A 14,051-nucleotide genomic window follows, 5' to 3' on the forward strand; every position below is an offset into this window, starting at 1 on the left:
TAAGTGGTTTCTAATGGAAAAAAAATTAGTTTTTTTGTTGTTGTTGTTGCTGTTGTTTTTTTTTTTTTTTGCTGCTGTAAACTTTAAACGATGTGGAATAATCGGGAGAGGATAAAAAAGAAGATGGAAGGATAGGATGGTAAAAGTTAATGCAAGCAAAAAAAAAACACAAAAAAAACAAGGGAAAAGTTTGACGTTAAATTAAAACATCTGAGCCAGTCACTGGTGTCCCATTAAAAAAAAAACTTATATAAATATGTACATATATAAAAAAGAGAAAGAAATTTAAACTGTTTCTCTCTCTCTCTCTCTCTCTCAAACAAACAACACCCCCACCCACCCACACACGCTCGAAAGAAAACAAAAACAGAAAATGATTTAATTATTAAAAAAATTAATGAACGGTTCGTAATTACGATCGACATACGACGACGATGAACGAATGACGTGGAAGAAGAAGAAAGTGGAAAGAGAAAAAAAAATGGAGGGAAAAGGGGGACCTACGTTGCATTTGAATACACAAATTCATTCGACAAAAATTTAACAAGAAGTGAAAACGTCAAACAAACAAACAAACAAAAATCTGCAATGGAATAATCCGTATTTACTAATCCGGAATAATGCAAACTTTAAATCTCAAACAAACAGATTAAACAACCGGAAAAATAATGTTACTTTTAACTAACCTCGCTTACGCACACACGCACACACACACATTTAAACGCCATTTTAATTTATTTTTTAAATAATAATAATAATAATAATAATAATAAAAGAAAACAAATTTGTCTTATTTAAAAAAAAAAACAAAGGCTTTTTTAATACAGAGCTCAAAGTTTTATCATCATCATCATCATTATTATTATTATTATTATTATTACAATAAAAATTAATTAGAACTTTCTCGAAGTTTTTTTTTTCCTATGAAATATACATGTATGTACAAAGAAGACGTACAGACAAGAAACAGACAGACAGACAGACAAAGACACGTGCAGAACACACACACACTCTTCGGTTGTTGTCGTCTGTCACACTCCCTCCCTCTCTTCCTGCCCCCCCTACTAAAATTAATATATATTCAAACTTTCAAACTCTCGTTAGTTGAAATTCCCTTTAAATTCATGAATGGGGGGAGAGAGGGAAGGGAAACCTTTAAAGAGAAAAGCTAATCTTAAACCTAAATTCCTTCTTCGCCGTTACCGTTACCGTTAAAATAAATTCTTATTAATTTAATATTGATCACACGTTAAAATATTGAAAACTTTCCCGCTTTCTCTCTCTCTCTCTCTCTCTCTCTCTCTCTCTCTCTCTCTCTCTCTCTCTCTCTCTCTCTCTCTCTCTCTCTCTCTCTCTCTCTCTCTCTCTCTCTCTCTCTCTCTCTCTCTCTCTCTCTCTCTCTCTCTCTCTCTCTCTCTCTCTCTCTCTCTCTCTCTCTCTCTCTCTCTCTCTCTCTCTCTCTCTCTCTCTCTCTCTCTCTCTCTCTCTCTCTCTCTCTCTCTCTCTCTCTCTCTCTCTCTCTCTCTCTCTGCATTATTCGAAGAAGTGTTTGGGTGAAAAATAATAATAATAATAATAATAATAATAATAATAATAATAATAATAATAATTGTTCTCATTTCCGTCCCCTTTCGAAGGGTAAAAAAAAAAAAAAAAATTAAAAAATTAAGAAAAACAATGGAACAATTTTTTTTTTTTTTTTTTTTTGGCACAAATAATAATTTTACTGCCAGAGGTAGAAAAAAAAAAGAATGTAGCTCGAGCTAAATACGAGAAAACAATTGAAGCAAATAGCGAAAAATTAATATATATATATTTCCCGTCAAGCAAACACCCAAGTCGAAACGTAAAAAGAAAGAAAGACAGAGAAACAAAAAGAAAAGAAAGAAAGAAATGGAAACAGAGAAAATAAGTAAAATAAACGTAAAAGAAAGGGAGAGAGAGAGAGAGAGAGAGAGAGAGAGAGAGAGAGATGGAAAAAAAAGAAATTGATTTCAGTCACACACACGAGCACGCACTCGCACGCACGCACATACGCGCACACTTTTGGGAGATCGCGCCGTGACAACAAAAGAGTTACACCCGGAACATTAAAATCTTCTTTTTCTTCTTCTCTTTCTTCCTCTCTACAAAAAATTCCTCTCCAAAAAAAAAAAAAGAAAGAAGAAAAAGAGAAAAAAAAAAGCTGACAAACGCAGGTAATTGAATTCTTCTTTTCATTTTTTTTGTAACAATTGTAAATGATTTTATTGTCACCAACGACTTACAGACATTTTACCCTTTTCGACTTCGTAAAAAAAAAAAAAAAAAAAAAAAAAAATTATCGTCGTAACAATCGAACAATAATCGAAACTAATCGTCGTCATCGATATTCCGATTGCAAAACAAACATAGACTGCGGCAAAATTAAAATGTGAAAAATAAAAAAAAAACTAGAGATAAACAACAACAACAACCGCGACGACGACAACAACAACAACAACAACAACAACTTGTTTAACCGGAATCTATTTTAAAAAAACGTTCACAAACATAATTTTCATTCATCAAATCCCTCCCTTTCCAAATCCTAAAACAATTTTCATTATCATCATCATCATCATCATCATCATCATCATCATCATTATTCTTTCTTTTTCCAAATTATTTTCCCCTCATCGTAAACAAACAAGAAAAACGTTTAATATTTTCCCCTTTTTACAAGGTCAGTTTCGTCGGCGTGTAAGGAAAAAAAGTCACGTTTTTTTTTTTTTTTTTTTTTTTTTTTTTTTAAAAAAAAAAACTAATTTCAAAACTTTACTTTTACATAAATTGTACAACAAACACGGATTTGTAAACAAACAACAAACGTACGCTCACACGCGCACGCGCACACGTGTTTAAGTGTTGAAAAGTAGTCGAGAGAGAGAGAGAAAAATCCTTCGATTTCAATTTATTTATTTATTAATAAATCGTTTGATGAAAATTTATGATTTCCGACACGACGCATTCCGACGGAAACAGAAGAAGAAGAAAAATCTTTATTATTATTATTATTATTATTATTACTATCATTACGCACAGTTTGTAAATCAATGTAAATCAAACATTAAAATGTCACGTTTAATTGATAATAAATCAAATAATTAATTTTATGTGTTTTCCACCGAGATCCCTCCCCCTCTCCTTCCCTCCTCTTTTCTCTTCTCCCCCCCCCTCCGGGTAATAAAATCGTTCGAAACGACTTCGCGTATTTTTTTTTTTTTTTTTTTTTTTTTTTTCATTACCGCGGAGAAAATTTAAAAAAAAATTTAAACGTCGCTTACCCTACGTTTACACGAAACCACGTGATAAAAAAAAAAAATGGCGTCGAAATAAATTTTCGACAGGAAAACCTTTTTTAAACATAAAACAATAAAACTAGTAAAACAAGTAAAAAAAAAACCGAACGTTTTAACGTTAATTAAACTCATCAAAGAGGAAAATTCATATATATATATATATATATATATATATAAAACGGTTCGTCAATTATCAAAATGAAAAACCTCGCAGCCTTTTTCACCTCTTATCACCATCGGTATTCCCCCCCCACATCCCCCCCTTCCGCCCCCGGGTTGTCCGTTAACAATTTTGGAAAAAAAGGAAACTAAATTAGGCGGGGGGAGGAAGGGAATTACACGTTAAAAACAAAACGACAATAAATAAATAAAAATAAATCGTGAAACATTTTTTTCTCCCATCCACCCACCCCTCGAGCCTTATCATTGCCGGGCGATAAAGTTTTCAAACTTTGAGCCTTTTTTTCGAAATTTAAAAAAAATTTTCCCGCCAAATTTTAAAATTCCACTCCGAAAAACAAAAGGAAAAACTTTTTTATTTTTATTTTTCCACTCTAAACTCGTACGTAAATCAAAAATTTGACAATGGAAACGTCAAAGGAATAAAGAGGCGGGGAGGGGAGGGAAAAGTTTCGGGAAAATTTTTTGTTTTTTCCCCCCCCTCGAAAAACTTACTCGATACGTAAAATTTTTAACGGAAAAGAATCAGGCACTGGAGAGAAACGAAAGGCACGCGATGTATCAACATCAACATCGTATTTTTTCGTTTGCCCTTTTCCTCCCCTCCCCCACTCTCTCTCCCTCCCTCGCTCCCTCTCTCTTCTCCAGCAAATAAAACTCATAATGTATTTCCACATCCAGCATTTTCTTTTTTTTTTTTTTTTTTTTTCCTTTTCTCCAAATCAATTTGTCACTTTTCATATGCTTTCTCGGGTTTTAATGGAAAAGAGCTTTTAAGAAAAATAAATAAATTTTTTTTTTTCCTTCCGGCCATTTTTTTTTTTTTTTTTTTAAATTTTTTCTTATTATTATTATTTTACCCTTTCGATGAAATAAAAAAAAAAAAACAATAATAATAATAATAATAGTTGAAAGGGATTAAATTTAAACGGAATGAATCTCAAAAAATCCCTCATTTTTTTTTAATTTAAGAAAGCAGACGAACTGAATCCAAATTCAATTTCGCCATATTAAAAAACTAAGGGGAAAAAAAAAAACTTTTCCTTCACTAAAAAAAAAAAATTTTCGCGCTTCACGCACACGCGCACACACACACACACACACGTACGCACGCACCGTAAAATTCGTTAATTTTAATTTTTGATAAATATTAAAAAAAAAAAAAAAAAAACAAACAAACCGGAAGGGAAAACCAACCACAATCAATCTAACCTCCTGCCAATCATATCGCATTAAAATTCAATGTCAGATTTTTTATACTCTCCGACTGTCTGTCTGACTTTTAAAATCTTTTTACAACGAAACGAACGTCTTATAAATTCTAATTTTCACGCGTCGAACGTGCATAAGAAAAAAGCGACCGACATTTTTTTTTTTTTTTTCGACGTTGATGATGATGATATTATTACTCATCATCTTATTTACACACACGAGAGAGAGAGAGAGAAAAAAATTTAATTTAAATTAAAATTTGTTTAATTAATTAATTCCAGATGAACAACACGAGTGTGGGCGTGCGCGTGCGTGTTTACGTTAAAAAATCGATTGCGTCTTACGAACACCTAAAATAAAATATTAAATTGGATCGACGCGTGGTATTTCCCCCCTTCTCCCCCCCCCCCCGAAAAAAAAAAAAAAACAAACTCGATTACGATTATTATGCAATTATTACGATTTGTTTTTCATCACTATCTCGTTTCTTATCGCCTGATAACATTTTTTTTATTTTTTATTTTTATCGATAACTTCACGTGGAATCACAGAAAGAGAGCGAAAAGTTTTGCTCCCCTCACCGCACCCCCATTTTTTTTTTCGCTTTTTTAATTTTCACACTCTAAATCTAAAAGAGAAAACTTGATGCTAGGAAAAAGAGAAACGAAAAGAAACGAAACGAAACGAAAAAAAAGAAAAGAAAAGAAATAAAAAATTAATTAAAACTAATTCTAATGTTAAATTAAATCTTAATTAAAAACAATTTATTAATAAAAAAGCTTGAAAATCTTTCCTCCTCCTCCTCCCTCCTCCTCTTGGCCGATACGCCAAGAAAGCAATTTTACTTTAAATCACGTGTGAACTATTTTAAACGAAAAAACCCCCCCCCCCATCCAATTAAATGGTTTCGAATTGGATAAAACCATTGCATTTTTATTTTTGTTCTATTACAAGAAAGAGAGAGAGAGAGAGAGAGAGAGAGAGATAGATAGATAGAGAGAAAGAAAGAAAGAGAGAGAAAGAAAAACGACAATCAAATAAGTGACTTAATTCCTTTATTATGCCACCACTCGGTATTTGGATAATAAAAAACGAAGAGAGATAGAAATTGAGAGGAAAGAAAAGAAAAAGAGAGATAGAAAGAGAGAGAGAGAGAGAGAGAGAGAGGGGGGGGAGAAGTTTACACAAACGCTTATTAGAAAATTTTACCCGATTTAACATTCTCATCTCGCAATTTCAACAAACAATGAAAACATTAAAACGTAAAACACACACACACACACACGCCCCTTGCCAACGTGTTTTTTTTTTTTTTTTAAAAACATTTTTCCAAAAATTTAAACCTATCTCTTTGATTTTTATTTCCAGCTTTCCAGCGAATAATTTCGTAAAGAGAGAGAGAGAGAGAGAGAGAGAAGGGGCGCGGAGAGGAAGCGGAAAAATAAAAAGAAACGAATAAAATGTTAATTCTTTCAACGATTTTTTTTTTATCCTCTCGTATTAACCTTACGACAATAATCGATAATAATTATTCGTGGAAATTCGATTCGATACCTTTCGATTTCCTCCCCCCTCTCCCGTTCTTCCGCTTCCGGGCGGACAGAGATAGAGAGAGATAGAGAGACAGAGAGAGAGAGAGAGAGAGAGAAAAAAGCAAGACAATGAAATTTTATTATTATTTTTTTTTTTCCTTCCACATCGTTAAAAAATTAAATTTAATTTTTCGCCGTAAAAAAAAAAAAATCAACCCTTAACTCTTTCCCTACCCCTTTCCCCTTACCCCTCCCCTTAACCCGTTTGATAATAATAATGCCTTATTTAAAATTCTATTATTGTTTTTTTTCTTTTTCTGTTGGTGCTCAGTATATTTATTTATAGACATCGAAACGCGATTTTATTTTATTTTTTTTTTTTTTTTTTTTGCCCACTGATTCAACCATTTTTATTAATAATTAATGATTCGCCATTCATTAAACACGCACGCGCACGCACACACAACAAAAAAAAATTTCATATTAAATCTTTCGAAAAGAATAAAATCCTCATTACGTTAAACTTTTCACGTTTTTAACGTCATCGAATGCGAAGGAAAAACATAATAATAATAATAATAACATAAAAGAGAGAGATAAAAAAAAGGGAGTAAGTAAGAAGACGGAAAACGTTTCTTTTTCTCTCTCTCTCTCTCTCTCTCTCTCTCCCCGAGTTCTTCTCCGTTCTCTGAGAAAAGAATCCTTTTTCTAAAAAAAATAACGTTATTTATTACTTAAAAGATTTTATTTGTGAAAGTAAAAACGTGAAATAAATCAAACTCAAGTCGGAATTCAAAGAAGAAGAAGAAGAAGAAGGAGAAGAAGGAGAAGAATGTAAGGTCAGTTAAGAATTAATGTCAGACAAACATCGAGTATAAGTAAGTAATTTCGTGTGAGGTCGTCTCGGTGAATAATACGCGGAGCGAAACCAAAATTTGGGTCAAAACTTTGGTAAAATACTAACGTCGATTACGTAAAAGAATAAAAAAAAAAAAATAAAAAATAAAAAAACAAACAAACAAAACCGAAAAAAAACATGGCGAACGAAGAAAATCTTGCGAATTCTATGCGCGGTCTTTTTCGAAATGATAACTCTGGTGCCACGACTATTCTCATTCTTCACTTTCTCTCTCTCTCCCATATCTCTCTATATATTCATTAAGCAATATAATGCGGCCGGACAAAAATTTATTAAATAAATCATTCTTTAAACCGAAAATTAGCAAGTCGTATTAAAATAATAATTATAAAATAATAGAATTTTTTTTTCCTTTTACCCCTTTTCCCTTCCCCCTTCTCCCTACTCCCTGATCCCTGATCCCGAATCGGGGAGCTTTGAAACACGACCGTTGAAATTTAATGTTAAAATGTTTAAAGGCTGGGGATACAAAAAAAAAAAAAAAAAAACCTTTTTAAAGTCATCCCTTCCTTATTTCTTTTTCTCTACAACCTTTTTAATGGAGTAAAATTCGACTCGATGCAAAGGAACACACGCGCGCACACACACACAAAACTGAAATTTAAAACACCCTTGAACTTTAAGTCGTTAAAAAATATGTGTACGCTTCTTTTTTTTCCCCCTTTTCTTTTCCTTTTTTTTTCCTTTTTTCTTTCCTTTTTCTTCCTTTCTTATTTTTACAATTTATCTCGTGTGACACACAAAAAATTTATGAGACGACTAAAATTAAAGTTGAATAAGAATAAGAAGAAAAGAAAAGAAAAAGAGAGAAAGAGAGAGAGAGAGAGAGAGGAAAAACAAGACGCATTAAGCCGATGTCAAAGAGTATTACTGGTTAAAAAATAAAAAATAAAATTGTCGCGGTGAATTTAATTTAATTTTTCGTTTTTTCCCCCCACCCCCCCCATTCTCACCCCTTCACGAATTTACACAAAAATCGTCCGTTCGGCCATGACAGTGTCAAGACGCTGTCACGTATTTAAATAAAATAAATAAATAAATAAATAAATAATTTGTCGGTTTAATCGTCAACCACCTTCGACGCAGTCATATTTAAGCCCACAACTACTTCCACCGCCACCACACAGTCAATTTTTTTGAGTTTTCAAACACTTTTTAAAACAATCACCAACACTTTCAACAAGTTTTTTTTTCGCGAAGTTTCAAAACAAAAACATTTGTAAACATTTGTTTCCTTTCAATCTGACTTAAATCAATAACACTACAGTCGAGTGCATGTAACTCGCTAGTAAATATTGTGAAACACCTAAACTTACGACAAAAAAAAAATCAAATCAAACGTATACAAATATTTTTCTTTTTTTTTTTTTAAAATCTGCACAACAAACAATAATAATAATAATAATAATAATAATAATAATAATAATAATAATAATAATAATTTAAATTTATCATTATTATTAATAAGACGAATAATAATGATCGACGTAAAACGCAGCGTGAGCTATAAAAAAAAAAAAAGTTAAAACCGCGCCACGTTAAAAGCCAAAAAAGTAATTAAGTAATCAAATAATAAAGAGAAAAAAAAACATTAACGAGCAAAACAAAATGTGCGTATGTGTGCGTGTGTGCGTGTGTGTGTGCGTTTTTGTGTAAACAATAGTAAAACCGAAAGAAATGAATGAACAACCAACTACTCAAAGTTTACATTTAGAAAAAAAAAAAAAAAATTTTTTTTTTTTTTGTCTTGACGAAAATATTTCTTTACTTATTCCAGGGTTAAGGTTTAACCTTTTTTCTTTTTCCTTTATCTCCTCCTTCGTCAAAAGAGAAAGAAAAAAAGAGAGAAACGATATCGATTATTGTCAACGTAGATGGATCGTCACAAGGGAAAATAGAAACCGGAGAAGAAAAGAGAGAAAGAGAGAAAAAAAATTTTTTTTTTACTTCGTTTCCCAATTTTTTCGTCCTTTTCTAACAAAAGGTCAAAAACAACCCTTAACAACCCATTAAAAATTTTAAAAATAAATTTCAATCGGTTTTAAATAGGAAATTACGCAAAAAACGCGCGCGCACCCCCACCCCCCCCCAAAAATCTTTTCCCCCCAAGTTTCTTTACATTTTAAAAACGAATAAGAGAGTAAATAATATGAGTAAAAGTTAAGAAAGATATTTTCTTTTTTTTTTTTTTTTTTGGAAAATTCCTTTCGATTAACTTGGAAAATTTTTTCTCTCTCTTTCCCCCCTCCTTTTTCCTTTCCTTTCCTTTCCGTTCGACGTCGGGGAAAAAAAAAAGTAGAGAAAATTTGAAAAGGTTACGCGAATTTTCCTTCTTCCTTCATTCAATTTTTTTTTTTTTTTTGGATGCGCGTTACGAAGCAAAGATTTTATTTTATTTTTTTTCCCCCAGGCCCCCCAAAAAAAAAAAAAAAAATGATTTTTTCAACTTCCGAATCGTGTTTCTTTTTTTACAACAACAAACAAACAAACAAACGAACGAACAAACGAACAAACGAGTGAACCGAAACCGTTCGTCTAGCATTTTGGATAAAGTTCAAATCGCGATTAGGACTTGGAAACCAAAAAAAAAAAAAAAAAAAAACAACTAAAATATTAAACCGACCGCACCACAGACTTTACTTACTCGACAACGACAAACAACAAACAACAAACAACAACAACAACAAACACAAGAAAAATAATAATAATAATACAAAATTACATTTCAATTCAACCTACTTTTTTTTTTAAATAATGAATATGTAATTTAGATTTTAAAAAGCTTTTTAACTTTAGAAAGGGAGCAACGGAGGGGGGGGGAATAAAAAAACAAAGTGACAGCTACAGTAAAAACATGATTTACAACAATTTCACTACATTTCCATTTCGACACACACACACACAACAAATTTATGTACATTAATAATAATATTATTTATTTCCTTTTAAAGGGTAACCGTTAAAAAAAAAACTGACAAACGTAAAACGCGAATGTGAATTCACCATTAATTTAAATAAATAAATATTTCATCAAAAAAAAGAACGCCAAAACGCGCGGAGGGAAAATAGAAGAAGAAGAAAATAGAAGAAAAATATTTTTTTGCAGTTTTTCTTCCTTTAGAGTTTTGGAATTTATACAACCGGAAAATTGTAAAAAAAAAAAAAAAAAAAAACTTTCCAAGCAAAATAAAACGAAAAAAAAAAGAGAAAAAGAAAAATATAGAAAAAAAAAAAACTTACCTTTGCGTATTCGATCTTAAGAGTGCAACAACCGGAATAAATATCGGCACCATTAAGAGATTCCTTTGCTTTCCTTGCTGATTCTATGCTATCGAATGTAAAAATTATTTATTAAGGAATAATTTCAATTTATAATTTTTTAAAAATAAAAAAAAAATTAATTAAAATTTAAAACCCCCCTCTCTCCCTCCCTCCCTCACCCTTGCTGCATTAAAAAAAACCAAAACCCCCCCCCACAAACAAAACAAAACAAAACAAAATGTTTGTTTTTCTGTTAAAAGAAATTTATAATTTTCGCTTAAGGGAAAAATAATGTAATTCATTTTCGCAATTTTTAAATGCCACATTGTTATGACAAAACAAACAACAAACAGTTACAAAATCGTACAAACGTAAAAATTAAATATATATTTTTATTTTAAACAACCAAAAAATTTTCTTGCCCCCCCCCCCCATTGATAACAAGATTTCCTCGAAGGTTTCCGGTGGGCAAAAAAACAATTAACGACGCAACAAACAAACAATAAAATAAAAATTAAACGTTTATCGTCTTATGACCTAATTGTTTACGTACCTAACACAAACGCATCAACCATTCGTTTAACACACGAAACAAAACCGGAAGTTAACTCGCCAACAACACAACCGGAAGTTAACACAACTAACAACAAGTTAGAAAAAGAAAAAAAATTTTTCATTTTTTTTTTTTTTTTTTCAAATTAAAATTCCCGCCATTTTTTTTGAATTTTCCTTCGAATCGATATAAATAAACTTTTTTTCAATAAAAAATAAGAGACCTTAAAAGAGACCACATAATCTCCCTATTCTTTCCTTTTTTTAATATTAGTATATCGCAAAGCTTAAAAAAAGAAAATTTGGGTCAAGGGATTTTCCACGTATAAAACTCCAGAGTCGGAAATTTTATTTTCGACGCTAAAAAAAAAAAAAAAAAAGAAAATCTTAAAACAAAAACAAACAAACAAACGGGTAAACGGGTCACACAGATTCGTTATTTACAAAAAAAAAAAAAAAAAAAAAAAAAAAAAACATTCTCCAGAGAATTATTAAAAACGTTGTAAACATTCGTACATGTATATAAAAAATGACGAGCTCACAGTGAGATAAAATTTGATATTTTTTACCGTAAGGTCACGACCTTATGTCAAATCTCTCTCTCTCTTTCTGTGTCACGCCACGCCCCGAAGAAAAACTCTTTTTACAATTTATTTCAAACAACAACAACAACAGTCATTTGTATAAAAACAAAACAAAAAATTGAATGTATCATACGTCATTTTAACAACTCGCAATAAAACTCGGGTTACGTGGCAGCAGATATACGACATTTTCCCGGCGTGGTATATAAAAAATTGCACAATTTCAACGAATCGAATCGACCGCCGAGTAGGTAGGTACTTTATTTGTTTATACTCATTAATGCCCCCAGTAAAAAACTTTCAATATCCAACTTCAACACGTGTATGAAAATTTTTCGCACGTATAAAATTCCTATCTGGCCCACACACACACACACACACACACAAAAAATTTGGTTTTTTTTATTATTATTGAAACGCAAATTCTTAAATTAGACTTCATTGCTAACCAAACATCATTCAAAACAAATATTCGCACACCGGTTTCTTGTTTTTTTTTTCTCTTTTTTTTTCGTAACAAACAAACAAACAAACAAACACCAACAATTAAACAAAGCAGGGCAAAGAATGAGGAAAAAAAAAAAAAAAAAAAAAAGTAAACAAAAAAATTTTTTTGTTTTATTTAAAAGCCTTCCACGCATTTACCTCTCTGATTCTAACCCCTCCTCCTCCTCTTCCCCTCTTCCCCTCCCTTCCAATTAAATTGCCATTCTTTAAAATTAAAAAAAATTGTACTTTTGCTATTGCATTGTGTGGCAGCACAAAACAAATTTCGTTTTATATACTTTCTTTAAATAAAAAATAAATTAAACATTTTCGACGCCATGTTCCTTTTTTAACTCTCTTGTTAAACTTTTCATTCGGATTATTATTAAATTTTTTTTTCTTTTCTCTTGTACTCGCTACGAAATGACGTGTACTCGCGTTTACTGTTCCTTTCGCGCTTTTCTCTCGTTTTCTTTTCGAAATTAATTAAATTTTCCACGTATTTGTGCTCTCTAGACCTCGACCTCGCGTATTCTTAAAAAAAACACTCGCCAGCAAAAACAATGAGCCTTTTTTTTTTTTAGAAAAGAACAAAAACAAATAAACAAATAAAAAATTACAATGTCGAAAAGAAAAGTGTGTTTTCCCCCCATTTTCCCCCGACTTGGACTTTTACAAAAATTTTAACACACATATATAACAAAAATTCAAAGTCTTAATTAAAAACTCGGGGATATAATCGGGGAAAGCGAAAAGGACTCAGTGAGATTTTAATTATCATGACGTCACACACGCACACACGCATTTAATGACCTTTAACCTCTTATAAGAAATGAAAAATCGTGACAGACCCATGAGACTGTGATTTAGTATAGCGGTGGCATTTTTCACACACAAGGAATTCGCGTCTTACACGCTTCTATTAATTACAAACAAAATTTTTATTCGTGCTAAATCATATTTCAAAAACCGTACGAAATGAAAAGGTCAAAGGTCAGTACATACGTACAAACAAATACAAAATCTCCCTCCCCCCCCCCAAAAAAAAAAAAAAAAACAGGAAATCAAAATCGATCATGATGATAATGAATGATGATGATGATGATGAGTTTTCACATCATCGAATAGCTAAATATTATTTTTTTTTTTTTTCATTAATTCTGACCTGTTTGTACGTTTGTTTGTTTGTTTTAAGAAAAGCTTTCGTGCCGCGATTTTAATTTTTTTTTTTCGAACGGGAATAATTTAATTGAAATTTTCACCATGTGTAATTAATAGTTTTGATACAACAACAACAACAAATTCAACGCTTCACCGTTCCCCCTCGACCCCCACGAAACAATCGAAAGGTAAATAATAATGATAATAATAATAAACCGTTTCGTTCGATTCCGTTTGTTTCCTTTTTATTTATAAAAAAAAAAAAAAATCACATCGTAAACTATCATTAAACGAAATCAAAGGTTATGCGAACAATAAAAAATATAAAAAAAAATTTTTTTCTCTTTTTTTTAACGATTTGTGACTTCGGTCACGCATTATGTCACGACAAAACAACGCATTGTTCGTATTACGTATAGTTTTTAATAATAATAATAATAATAATAGAAAAATTGGGCTTGTCTTTAAATGTCATTTGAAAACAAAAAATGCACGCATGTACGCACTCAATTACGAATGCATACACATAAGTAATAAAAACCTTGAAACCCAATTACGGCAACCATTTTTTTTATTCATTTTTACAACAAGCGTTCGAACGTTCACTCACTCACAACCCAACATCTTCATCTCTTTCTAATGCACATTCATTTAATTTATTCTCCATCCTTTTTTTTCAAACGGTCAAAAAAAAAAAACGTTTTGCGAAATGAGTCTAGACCGATTCATCGTATAATAAAAATAAAAGACAAGAAAATAATAAACGGAAAAAAATTTTAAACGAACGTGAAAAAAACGTTCGATTAGACTTTTAAATAAATAAAACATGCCTTTCGTACCTTTT

This window comes from Pediculus humanus, genomic scaffold (assembly GCF_000006295.1).
Source record: "Pediculus humanus corporis 1103172108279 genomic scaffold, whole genome shotgun sequence".
Classification (NCBI taxonomy): domain Eukaryota; kingdom Metazoa; phylum Arthropoda; class Insecta; order Psocodea; family Pediculidae; genus Pediculus; species Pediculus humanus.